Raw genomic sequence first — 13,374 nt, forward strand, 5'->3', positions numbered from 1 at the left:
TGACCTTTAGATTTTCCGTGTGCATGCCTTTTGTCATTAAAAGTTCCAGTCCTTTCCGAGGCTATTTTGTAGTTTGTATTATTCATTGTTTAGATTATTCGCTCAACTAACACCTTTATGCAATAAGTTTACTTTGTGAGTTGAAATCATGTCAAAGTTAAGTATCAAACCGTCATATGGTGGAGATTGTAGTTCTAACGTCAGTCCCACCAAAAACTTAAGTTAATAAGGGAGGGCTGGGAGAGGGGGGGGGTAGAACTGGAACCGAGAGAGTCGTCTTGGGTTTGTGTTTTTGTTTTCATGCTGAGAAGGTCACCAGCCTTCAGCAGCGTTGTGATATATGGAAGTTAGTATATTACATTTCCTTTGTGTGTTTCTTTCTTTTATCGTGAAATTATAATGAATTGCTATCAATTACTTATCTTTAAGTACGTTTCCGGATTTCCCAGTAACTGCATATCGAAGCACAATTTTAAGAAAAATATAAAAAAAAATATATTGAATGTCAAGAAAATTTTAATTCCAAATGTGCTGAATTGGAGAAATATAAAATGTAGATCCAGAAAAAGAATAAAAAAAGACCAAAAAGACTAATTTTCAAGAAATATTCATATCCGAATCACAGCCAAAAACAGGTATTTTCGATAAAACAGTTGAATTTTCAACAATATAGATAGATTTTCAATCAAGTAATTTTCTATAGGTGCCGAAAAAAATCTGCCTAAATCTGGATTTGAACCGGGAACGCCACTATTCACGAGTGAAGCGTAACCGATTATGCCACCGGGGCTTCAGTAGATAGTTTCTTGTATATCCACAGGACGGCCCAGGTCATTAATTAATTGATTTCTGATGGAAGATATAGCTGATTCCTGGTCAAATAATTTTCTAGAGAAACTTGAAAAAACCTGTCTTGGCCCGGATTTGAACCGGGAACGCCACTATTCACAAGTGAAGCGTTAACCAATTATGCCACCAGGACTTTAGCAGATAGTTTCTTATATATCCACAGAATGACCTGGATTTGCATCTTTGTAACCTGTCAATTTTTAATGATTAAATATAATTTAATAGCTGATGTTATTTTGTCGACCAGAATAATTAATTGATTAATTTCCGATGCTAGCTATAAGAATTAAATAAAATTATATTATAGATATTGTAAATTACTGGTCAAATAATTTTCTAGAGAAACTAGAAAAATTCTGCCTCGGCCCGGACTTGAACCCGAAACGCCACTATTCACGAGTACAGCGTTAACCAATCATGCCACTGGGGATTTAGCAGATAGTTTCTCGTACATCTACAGGATGACGCGGGTCTGCACTTTTGTAACGTTTGAAATTTAAGTGCTTCTAGTTATTAATTAATTCTATCTGGTCCGAGGAAAATTTTTTATGGTTTCTCCAAAAAAATAATTTGACCAGTAAACGGTAATATCTAATTTCAGAATCTATTCTACTCCTACTTGTTTAAAACAAGCTTTGTTTGTGGAATAATCTTAAATGGAATTAAATTTGCATGAAAAGTATTTTATTCACAACAAACAACAAAATAAATTCAACTAAAAAGATAACTTTTTAACAATAAAATTAAATTTCTATACAAAATTATGAATTTCCTACCAAATAGATTAACTTTTATCTATATAGTTGATTGCCCAGCCAAAAAAAAGAAAAATTTCAATAGAAAGTCAAATAGTTAAGATTTTAGTTAAAAAATCTCTTTTAAACAGAAAGAAAAAGAATTTTCAACTAAATAGTTGATTTTTCAGCTAAAAAGGAGCACCTTAAATCGAAAGTCGAATAGCTAAAATTTCAGTTAAAAAATTACCAACTAAATAGTTGAGTTTTCAACTAAAAAAAAATTCCAATAAAAGTGGAATAGTTTAAATTTCAGTTTTAAAAACCCACATGTCAAAAAAAAATTAAGAAAATAGTTGAATAATGGATTTTTAATAAAGTAGTATAACTGTGAACAAAATGTTTGCATTTTTCACCTGAAAGAAAAATCTCAACGAAAAATGTAATTGTTATTATTTCACTCCAAAAAGATTTTAATTTAAAAAAATGTAAAATTTAATCAAAAGAGACAAGGTAGAAAATTAGTAGACCCTCAACTGTAACTGAAAAATAGCTCTGAAATCAATCATTTAATTTTCACTCAAGTAGTTACATTTTTATATAACAAAAATTAATTTTGAATAAAAACGATTAATTTTAACTAAAAATAGAATATAGGCCAGTCAACGAAACTGAATGAGCAGGCTTAAATGGAAATAATTTATAACAATGAACTTAGTTGTCAGGAAGTTTCATTAGAGTGTTTTGAAACACCTCCCAAAATTCAGTAAATGTGGGGGGGGGGGCGCTCGAGCCGCCATCATCCAATATGGCGGATGATTTTATGTTTTTAGATTTTCCTTGGAAACAACTGCTTTTAGAGCAAAAATAGTTATATTATAAAACACTCTAAATTTTCTTCTGAATAAAAAAGGTTATATAAAATATTGCCATAAAGTAAATAGTTTGCCCGAAAAATTGAAAAGATTGAATATTTTTGGAAGTTCATTATTCTTGCATTTATGAGCGATTGCCTCAGTGAAAACGAGTGCAGTTTATTGTTTCGAGCTTGGCTGAAGGTAAACTACCGTGCAATATCAATAATTTCGTTGTAACTATATTATTTATTTAATACTGAAAATTATTTTTATCATTTTCAACGCTTAATTTGAAGAAGTTGCTTTCATTTCTCGAAGTAGGGGTTTTTGTAAGAGAATCTTTCTTCTCCCGCTAACATTTCACGTCTATTAAACGTGTTTTTTGTATCAGAAAAAAATCATATAATTACTAATTTTTGCATGAAGCATTTCAAAGGTACTCCAATGATCGTATTAAAATTCAGTAATGATCGGATTAAAATTAAGCTTATTATCGTTACTATTATTACTATTACTATATATTTACTATTTTTAATTAAAAAATTACTTCGGAAAAATGTATTTTGTAACTAAACGCTTTCACTAAATTAAAAATATTGGCTCAGTGTAAAATATTAATTCATGCTATTTAAAATTTTTTTATTACAAGCAATAATAATTATTTTAGATTTATCAATATTTAACAACTTATTCAAGCCGAATAAATCAAAACCGAATATTTAAAAATAAACAATTTGAAATTGAATTGTTTTACCTGGGAAAACTTAAATCTTTAAAATTTCGAATATCTTTTAAGCTTTGAACGTTACTATTTTGATTGTTTTTTAAAAACAAGGGTTTAGTGTCTAAGTAAAATGTTTTAATTTAGATGTTTAAATAGCAATTGGACCCTTATTATTTCTAGACGAAATTTTAGTAATTTTAATAGGTGTTTGGAAGTTTTGAAAAGATTGAAAATTAATTGAAAACTTGAAATGATTTCATATAATTTAAACGAAGTTTGTACCAACAAAATTTGGCTAGTCGAACCGAAATTTCGGTGCAGATTTAAAAAAAAAAAATGAGAAACATTTAAAAATTAAGAAAGGTTTCAAAAGAATAAAACATTTTCGTTAGATTTCTGGGAAAATTGAAAACCATTTTTCATTTTGGAATATTATTTACAAAGAATACTTAAAAAGATTATAAAAGATTTCCAAAATTTTTAAAAGAGTCTAGAATATTTTAATATAATTTTTTAGAATTTGCTAAATTTCTAAAAGTTGAACGAAAAATTCTATTAATTTTAAAAGACATTCAGAAGTTTGGAAACCATTTCAAAAATAATTTTAAAGTTGCATACATTTAAAATAACTTCTAGATTTAACAAGATTTTGAAATAAAATTTGAAGTTGAAAATGGAACTAGTTGAAAATTCGTTTGATTTATTTGTTAACTGTGAAGCTTGATTATAAACTTACTTTTAATCCGATCATTACTGAATTTTGATACGATCATTGCAGCACCTTTGGAATACTTCATGCAAAAATCAGTAATAATATGATTTTTTTCTGATACAAAAAACGTGTTTGATAGACGTGAAATGTTAGCGGGAGAAGAATGGAGATAAAAAAATGGTTATTTTATTATCTTCCCCTTGAAGTATTAATCTGAATTATTTCATGGAATGTTAATAATTTTCTGTTCTTGTTAGATTATCTTCAAAATTATTATTTTACAAATGAGTTTCTATATAAACAACAATAGATGTGAAGCTAGAAGTATTTTCGAGGCGTGTCGAACAAAAGGTTTAAATTCACTTCAGAGCTTGATTGTAAGCGGGACGCCGATAGTCGCCTGTGGCCACATGACCGTGGTCGCTTCATGCCCTGGGAAATGCAGTTCGAAGGGTCCCAGGCATATGGAAGGAGTTGAGACTATTTACGATGGGTGCGGTTTTTAATATCAAAAAATTAATTTAAAATTTCAAAAATTTGCAGATGCGTTGTTAAGGCATGAGGAAGGTTAATGACAAAGTCCCTATTTCGAGAAATGAAAGCAACTTCTTCAAATTAAGCGTTGAAAATGATCAAAATAATTTTCAGTATTAAATAAATAATATACGAGGGTAGTTCAATAAGTCCTTAGAATGAAGTATAAAAACAATTTTTTTTGGGTAAATTTTTTTTTATTTTTCAACATAATCTCCTTGGAGCTCTATACACTTGGTTAATCACTTTTCAAGTTTTTTTAATCCTTCAGAAAAGTGCGTTTTCGGAAGTTCCTCAAAATAAGCACTTACAGAGGCAATGCCGTCTTCGTTGTCTGGAAATCTCTGTCCACCGAGCCATTTTTTCAAGTTTGGAAATAAGAAAAAATCACTGGGGGCTAAATCTGGTGAATAGGGTGGGTGTTCGACCAATTCGAATTTTAGTTCTTCAATTTCAGCCATTGAAACGAAGCATGTGTGAACTCGGGCGTTGTCGTGATGAAAGAGAATTTTTTTTCTCGCCAAATGTGGTCGTTTTTTTTTTTTTTAATTTCTTCTTTCAGCTGCTCTAATAATGATGCATAATATTCACCAGTGATTGTTTTACCCTTTTCCAAGTAGTCAATAAGTATAATTCCACGTGCATCCAAAAAAACTGTAGACATGGTGTGTAATGGTGTATCCATGTTTCATCCACAGTCACAAATCGACGAAAAAATTCCTCACGATTCCGACTTATGCGCGCCAAAAGAGCCTCAGAGGCGACCACTCTATTGCGTTTATTCTCAGCTGAGAGCAAACGCGGCACCCATCTTGCCAATAGCTTTTTCATGCCTAATTTTTCATGTAGAATTGAAACAACTGCACCTATACATATCCTTGTGGCCTCAGCTAACTCACGCACTTTTAATCCTCTATCCTTCAACACCATATCGTGGATTTTATTGATGATTTCTGGAGTACTTGCTTCTACGGGCCTTCCTGAACGTGGTTCGGCACTTATTGCCACTTATTTTTTATCTCATATGGAGTTAAACCCTTTAAATGAAAATGTTTCATTACCGCTCTGAACTCGTTTTTTTCCATTTTTCTTAACGAACAATTTTTTTTTCAATTGGTTATAAAAACACGTAAACTCAGAAGATGTGGACAGTGACTGCAACATATATCTAGTCCGGGAGTGGTGCTGACTGAAAACAGATGATTTGGAGCGATTCCCGCGCCATCTGTTGGTCATTCTAAGGACTTATTGAACTACCCTCGTAGCTACAACGAAATCATTGATATTACACGTAGCTTACCTTCAGCCAAGCTCGAAACAATAAACTGCACTCGTTTTCACTGTGGCAATCGCTCATAAATGCAAGAATAATGAACTTCCAAAAATGTTTAATCTTTTCAATTTTTCGGGCAAACTATTCACTTTATGGCAATATTTTATATAACCTTTTTATTCAGAAGAAAATTTAGAGTGTTTTATTATATAACTATTTGTGCTCTAAAAACAGCCGTTTCCAAGGAAAATCTAAAAACATGAAATCATCCGCCATATTGGAAGACGGCGGCTCGAGCGCCCCCCCCCCCCAAATTTACTGAATTTTGGGAGGTGTTTCAAGACCCCCTAAGGCAGCTTCTTGACAACTAAGTTCATTGTTATAAATTATTTCCATTTAAAATCCTTCGTTGACTGGCCTAATAGTTGAGTTTTCAGTTTGAAAAATCTATTTTTAACCAATTAAGGCGACTTTTCTAAAAAGCATTTATATTTTCAACGAGAAAATATACATTTTTAACAAAACAGTTAAGAATCCACTGAAAAGGATTACTTTTTAAACAAATTGTTCAATTTTACAAATTATATTTTTACTTAAAAAAAAGATAAACTATCGAAAAGATGAAATTGTGAGCCAATAAAGTTAATTTTTAATTAAGAAAAATTCATTAATAAAAAAATTTTTAAACTTTCACCCCCAGAAATTAATTTTTGACAAAAAAGATTAATTTTGAACAATTTATGAAAATTTTTAACTACAAAAGATGCATTTGAATTTTCAACAAAAGTGATGAATTATCAACGCTTAAGGATTTTTAACCAATGAATCTTTTCTAGACAAGAAAGGATACAATTTGAGCCATATTAATCAAGTTTCAAGCAAAAAAAAGCATTTTCTAAAAAAGAGTTTAGCTTTTAACCAGACAATAAGAATTCTTAAGAAAAGAGATGATTTACCACCGCAAAGTTACTATATTTGTTCTTTCTACCTGTTTTAAGGAATTTTTATTTTTCTCCTATTTTCGAAAAACTTCCGCTTTTTTCGTTTTTTGCTGATATTTGAACTAAATTATTATAATTGAATAAAAAATGTAACTATTGTGGATTGAAGGTAATTTTTTGTTGTTGAAAAGTCTACCATTAAATTTTGGTTTCGAAATTCATCTCGTTTGGTTGATAATCTAATTATTTTTTTAAAAGTAATATTTTTTCGTCAAAAATCCAACTGTATAGTTGATAGCTGAACTACTTTGTTAAAAATTTACTTTTTTGGTTAACAAAATGGTCTTTTTGTTTGAAATATTATGTATTTTACGAAAATTCATTTTACTTTTCGTTGAAGATAAATTCTTTCAATAGAGAATTAAACTATTCTATTGCTGTTTGAATATTTATCGCCTCTAGTTTGAAATTCAATTGTGTAATTTAAAATCCATATTTTCTAGTAGAAAATTCAAGTAGTTTCTAGAAACTTCCTATATTTTCGGATAATTTTTCTCTTTATCTAAAAAATTACAAAGAAATCCTTTTAATTCTTCTGTTTTTTGATTGAGATTTTAAATTATTTTCATTTTTATTTTGTGCATTAATTTTATTAAAAATGCAATATTAATGGAGTCAATGTTGGAGATGTAAAGCGTTTCAAATAGAATTTAATCTACGATCCGCTTGAATTTTATTTAAAATAATTTATTTCTCTACCTCCATGATAAATCTTTTTAATTTACACCCCTTTTCTGTTATTTAACTTTTTTGCACATATAACGACTCATTTTAAGGCAAAATTAAAAAGGATGTTCAAACATTAATCGAATTTCGAGTTTTACGTGCATCTTTTATATTATTTAGTATTATTGAAAACACTTGCAAAAATATACTAGAATATAAAAATATAGTTTATTAAACATATTTGTTATTTTTTCTCAATTATTTTCTATCCTTATAATATTAAAGAAGCACGTACAATTTAAATATTTTTTCACTCAATTGTTAATTTTTCTTCAAAACGGGCTGTTATAAAAAAGTTTCTAGACTTACTACTTTTTTATAAAACTTTTTTGGATTTCTCTTCACTTATTTCTTCATTCCACCTCATCGTTTTGTCTTCATTATGGCATGTCTAAACAATAGTACAAGCCTTGGCAAACCTGAACTCCTGCGACAATGTCACTCTTGTGGGTTAGAATTTCTATAGTTTGGAAAACCATTATCTCTCTCGCTCGTAAATTCTCGTTTACTTGTGTCGGAAAACTTTCTTATCCTTTTTACTTTAATTTCGAATTGTTGACTTTTTATCTAATAAAGATATTGCGAAAAGTTAACCACTTCATCTTTAATACAGAAATTACTCGGAATTACATATCATATTTAATGTAATCATATTACATGTAGTCATATTGCACGTATTCATATCACATTTGATCATATTGCATGTAATCATATTACATGTACGAGCAAAATATTATTTGAAGAAAAATTGAACTAGCGTTAAGCCATTAATAAATTGAAAAAGAGCTTTTGCCTTATAACTCATTTTACATATTTTATTAATACTCATTCATTTCGCAAAGCTTTTTTTTGTCAAACTAAATATCAATGCTTCATTGATATATAAAAACGTTATATTTTCTTTTAAAAATTTAAGGAAATAATTTTCTAAAATACACTCACTGTTATGAATTGTTGGAAAAGAAATCTTTAGATTATGAAAGAAAAAATACACGAGAAAAATCAATTTCCCAATGTTCAGAATTTTTTAAGAATGAAAGAAGCGTGCAAACTGTATTGAAAGCGATTGGGACCAAGAAATTCAAATTCTTTGGTCAGTTTGGCATCAAAATGTATTGTTTTAATTAATCGGGCCAAAAAGGAGTAATCTTGAATGGAAAAGAATAATTTTCTACCAAAAATAAATGTTTAGCAAAAAATGAATTTACAAAAAATCAGTTAAACTTTAAACCAACTTGATTTAAGTAAAAAACATAATTTTCGTCAAAAAGTGTGATAATTCAGCAAACAAAAATTTGATTTAAAATAGAGAACAGTTTAATGTGATCAAGAAAGTCGAATTTTTAACGAAGTAGTTTTAATCTAAATCAAACAAAAAATGACGAACAAAAAGTTGTATTTTTAACTAAAAACGATAAATTGTCAGCCAAGCATTCATAATATGACATATAATCATATTACTTGTCACCATATAGCATGGAATCATATTGCGTGTAATAATATAACATTAAATCATATTACATGACAGCATATTACATATAATCATATTACATACAATGTGAGTCAAGAAGTAGGAGTAAATTATTATATAAAGAGACATTGAACTCGCTTTAGGCCATAAATTTATGTATATCATTCAATATATATTATTGAAGAAAACCTCAGAATCTATTTTTTGTTTTTAATTAAAATTTTAGATAAAAATTTATTCAGTCATTCATTTGAATATAGCACTTTATATAGGAAAGTTTCGCCTTGTAATAATGAACTCAATTGGACGAAATTTCTTAGTTTCACGCCCCTATATACTTCTTTGCTATTCCCTTTCCAAGTTTATTCCCTAAATTTATAACTTCTCTTATTCGTCTAAAGTGCCTGATTTGATCATCCCATTAAAGTATAAACAAAAAATAGTAGATGAACTTGTTTTTAAACAGAATACATAAGTCAATGAAGATTCTATTAAAACTGATTAAATGCAATTTGAATTGTTTTTTTTTTCTATATAAGCTACGACTTAGTATACTCATGTCCGATATAATAACAATTTCGGGAGTTGATTTGTACTTGCCTTGTTTCTAAATCGGAGCCCTCGAAACGCAAACATTCAGGGTCGCCTAAATCGTTTCCAATTGGAAATGCATAATATTGCGCAATATACTCAACTGGGTACTCGCGCACAGCGGCCCTTCCAAAGCGAGACTCACAGCCGTCTCTCGTCTTGCCCTCTGTAAATTTCTATAAGACCTGGAATGTGAAATGTCAAAATGAAAATGAAAATAACCGGTCCTGAGGTTAGGGATTTTGTGTATTTAATGTAGGTTTTTCTCATTCCACAAACATTTTAGGATTAAGCTGAAATGTTCAACCATAAGTAAAAAGATTTGATTAAATGCAAATAAATATTAATTAATTACTTTCTTATTTATTGTTAATTAATCAGTTCATATTTTAAAAAATCAACTTTTTTAAAAAAGTGCCTAACTTTAAAACCAAAAAGATGAATTTTCTGCGAGATTGTAGAAGTTTCATACTCGATAATATAATTTTTATCAGAAAAATTCAATTTTTATAAAAATAGCTTTAATTTCAACCAGCTGGTTCAATTTAAACTAAAAATATAAACTTTTAACAAAAAAGTTAATTGTGATTCGAAAATATAATTTTTTCCTAAATCGTTGAAGCCTTGAACAATCCAGATTAATTCAGCACCAAATAGTTGCATCTTTAAACATTTTCAACCAAAGTGATGAATTTTCTAAAACTAAAATCGGTTAATTTTTACTTAAGAAACTAAACATAAAATATATAAATTTTTTGCAAACTATTTTAACTTTTACCCAATTAGTTGAATTTGTGACTAGAAAGGAGAATTTTAAAGTTTATAATTAAATTTTCAAACAAAAAGATAAATTTTGGAATAGGAAGATTTATGTTCTACCAAAAAAAAACACTTTTTAAAAGAATACATTAATTCCAATCCATAGTGTGCTTTTCTTACAACTGTAAATAAACTTATAACCAAAACGTTAAACTTCCAAAAAAAATAGTTTAATTTTGCACAAAGTAGATCAATTTGAAAAAAAAATTAACAAAAAAGTTATTTTTCAACCCCATTAGTTAATTTTCTAACAAATTTTTGAGTTCTTAACCAAACCATATTAATTTAGACCTAAGCAGTTGGATTTTTAACCAAAAAGAATTAATTTTTTTCCAAGAAGTTTCAATTTTGACAAGAAAATACGAATTTTCAGCAAAATACATCAATCATCAACTAGAAAAGAATAATTTTCAATAGAAATATTAATTATCAAATAAAAATGGACTATTTACATTTTCAGTTTAAAAAAATAAATAGTCGCCAAAAAAATGGGATTTCGAACAAAAATGATGAGTTTTCAAATAAAAAAAAATGTTTAAAATAAAAAAATCAGTTTTCACAAAATAAAGAATTGTAGAGAATGAGGAAAAAACTTTTTACCTTGCGAATTTTTTTTGTCAAATGTTTATTTTGAATAGAAGGTAGAAACACGTTTTATTTTCTCATTCTTTACGATTCTTTAGTTTCAAAAAACTGATTTTTTGACTTTGAAAATTTTCTTTTTTTGAGACGCGCGGACAATTATTTTACGCGTGTTCGAGCATCGGGTTGGTTTTTGCACCAGGCGGCTCAATTTCCAAACAAGGAGGTGAATCTTTAAAAAATATACGTTTTTAAGAAACAAGTTAAACGTAAACGAAAAAGATGAAGTTTTTACCAAGAAGATTAATATTCTACCAAAAAATATAAGTTTTCAACAGAATACCTCAATCTTCAACTAAATTGTTGAACCTTATAACCTAAATGATAAATTATCTACGAAAAGGTTGAAAAGGGTCATTTTCTAACAGAAAATGGTAATTCGAAACCTGAAAAATAAATTTTCATGCAAGTAGTTTCATTTTCAATCGAAAAAATTCACTTGAAACTGGAAGTTATATTTTCGTTAATAAAATATTTTTTTACTAAAAAACGAATTCTTAACAAAATAGTTACATCTTCAATAAAAGAGATAAATTTTCAACTGAAAAGTTGAATATTAAAAAAAGAATTATCAGCAAAAGAGTTTATTGCAATGGTGTATTTTCGTTACTCGGATTGTTAATAAAAAATAAATGTAATATTCAAATTTTCAACACAGGAGGTGAATCTTAGAAAAATATAGATTAAAAAAAAGTTCAGCTTTAACGAAGTAGCCTAATTTTCACTAAAAATATTAATTTTTAACCAAATATGTAGTTAGATTTTCAACCAAAAAGCAAATTTTTTGCAAGAATATTAATGTTCTATCAAGAAAGATGAGTTTTCAACAAACAAATATTCACTTAAAACTGAAAATTTCATTTTCCACAATAGTGTTGAATTCTCAACTAAACCTTATGAAATTAAACTCAGCAGTCGCATTTTTATTCAAAAAGGATGAATTTTAAACCAAGCATAGGAATTTTCAAGTATAAAATTTCAATTTTCAATAAAAAATATCAATTAATATTCAAAAATGGAATAGTTTTATTTGAGTTGGAAAGATTAATTTTTAACTAAAAAAATAATTTTTAACATAATAGTTGCATCTTCAACAAAAAAGATGAATTTTCAAAAAAAAAGTGCAATTCACAAAATTATTTTTTAACCCAGAAAATTTTAAACTAAGATCGATCGAGAACAACAAAAATTTATTTTGAACAAATTAGTTAAACTTTAAGCCAAGTAGCTGAATTTATTACCATAAATGGTGCCTTTTTAACAAAATAGATAGATTAAAAAAAAATGAAATTTTTAGCAAAACGCCAGAACTGCGAACTAAGAAAGGTGAATTTCAACCCAAAAATTATTAGTATTGGATTTTAAAAATTATTATTAAAAAATTAGGAGTTAAAAAGTTATTATTAAAAAAAATTATTAGTATTAGAGTATTAGAGTAATTATGTAAAAAGCGTGTGGGTTGTAATAAAAATCTTAGGAATCCTTACTATAGGGTGGGGGGACGTCTACAATTTCAAAAACCATCCTTGCGTAATTATTAGACATTCTCTAAAGTTTTGTATTTTAGGAGATCTTTTATAGATAAAGCTTCAAAATCACGAATTTATATTTTACATTTAAAAATTCCCGATTAAAATAAATTTATTTCCATTTCCCAAATTGTGTACAACACCTTTCTCATATACGGCTCTAAGTTTTTGTACGTAAAAAAAGCCCTTGTAAAGAATTGTTTTTGGATTTGTATTTTGTAGCTTTTTGTGTTTATTTCGTTCTTTAATAAAACTTTTTATTGATGATTTATAAATTTTTAAGTGTCTTTGACTCTGGCAAATTTTATGATGTTTGTGTATATAACGTTCAGTATCCCGCTCCCCCCCCCCCTCCCCCATACCGCATGCGATTGGAATTTTCATGAATACGACATGATATTGCCATAAGCCATCCAATATTGCGTTTCGTGCCTATATCACATGCAAAATGAAAATAAAATATTTGCGGTGGCAGTTTATATCTGAAATATTTAGCGGATCAATTTCAAAACATATTTTTATTTAAAATTGCACAAACTATGTACTTGAAAGAAAATATTTATAAATACGAAATAAAAGTACAAAAATAAGGTTCATAAAATAAACTATTTACCTGTCTTTAGTACGCTTAGGACACACTTTAAAATTTATGGAAAAATTTTAAAATAAATATTTATTTATTCATACGGATTTTTTGTATTTCTAGTAATCTTTGCAGGGTAAAAACTTTATTTTAAAATTCTCAGGTTTTTTTTTAAGTTTACCAATTTTTTTTCTCCAATTTAGCATTCAAGCACCAGCATTCTAATCTTGTAATATGTTTAAAATCGGATCTTTTGTAAACGAACTTGAACAATATTTCAGATACAAAATAAAATTGGTTAAATTTACTTATTTATTTCAAACAAAAAA

General features: G+C 28.1%; 1 protein-coding gene across 4 annotated transcripts in view; it reads right to left on the bottom strand.

The window, feature by feature from the left end:
• Nucleotides 1–13,374, bottom strand: part of LOC117168279 (sodium/hydrogen exchanger 9B2) — a 234,645-nt gene that overhangs the window by 42,422 nt on the left and 178,849 nt on the right. The gene's annotated exons all lie outside the window — the stretch shown is intronic.

Source organism: Belonocnema kinseyi, chromosome 2 (genome assembly GCF_010883055.1).
Source record: "Belonocnema kinseyi isolate 2016_QV_RU_SX_M_011 chromosome 2, B_treatae_v1, whole genome shotgun sequence".
In the NCBI taxonomy this organism is placed as follows: domain Eukaryota; kingdom Metazoa; phylum Arthropoda; class Insecta; order Hymenoptera; family Cynipidae; genus Belonocnema; species Belonocnema kinseyi.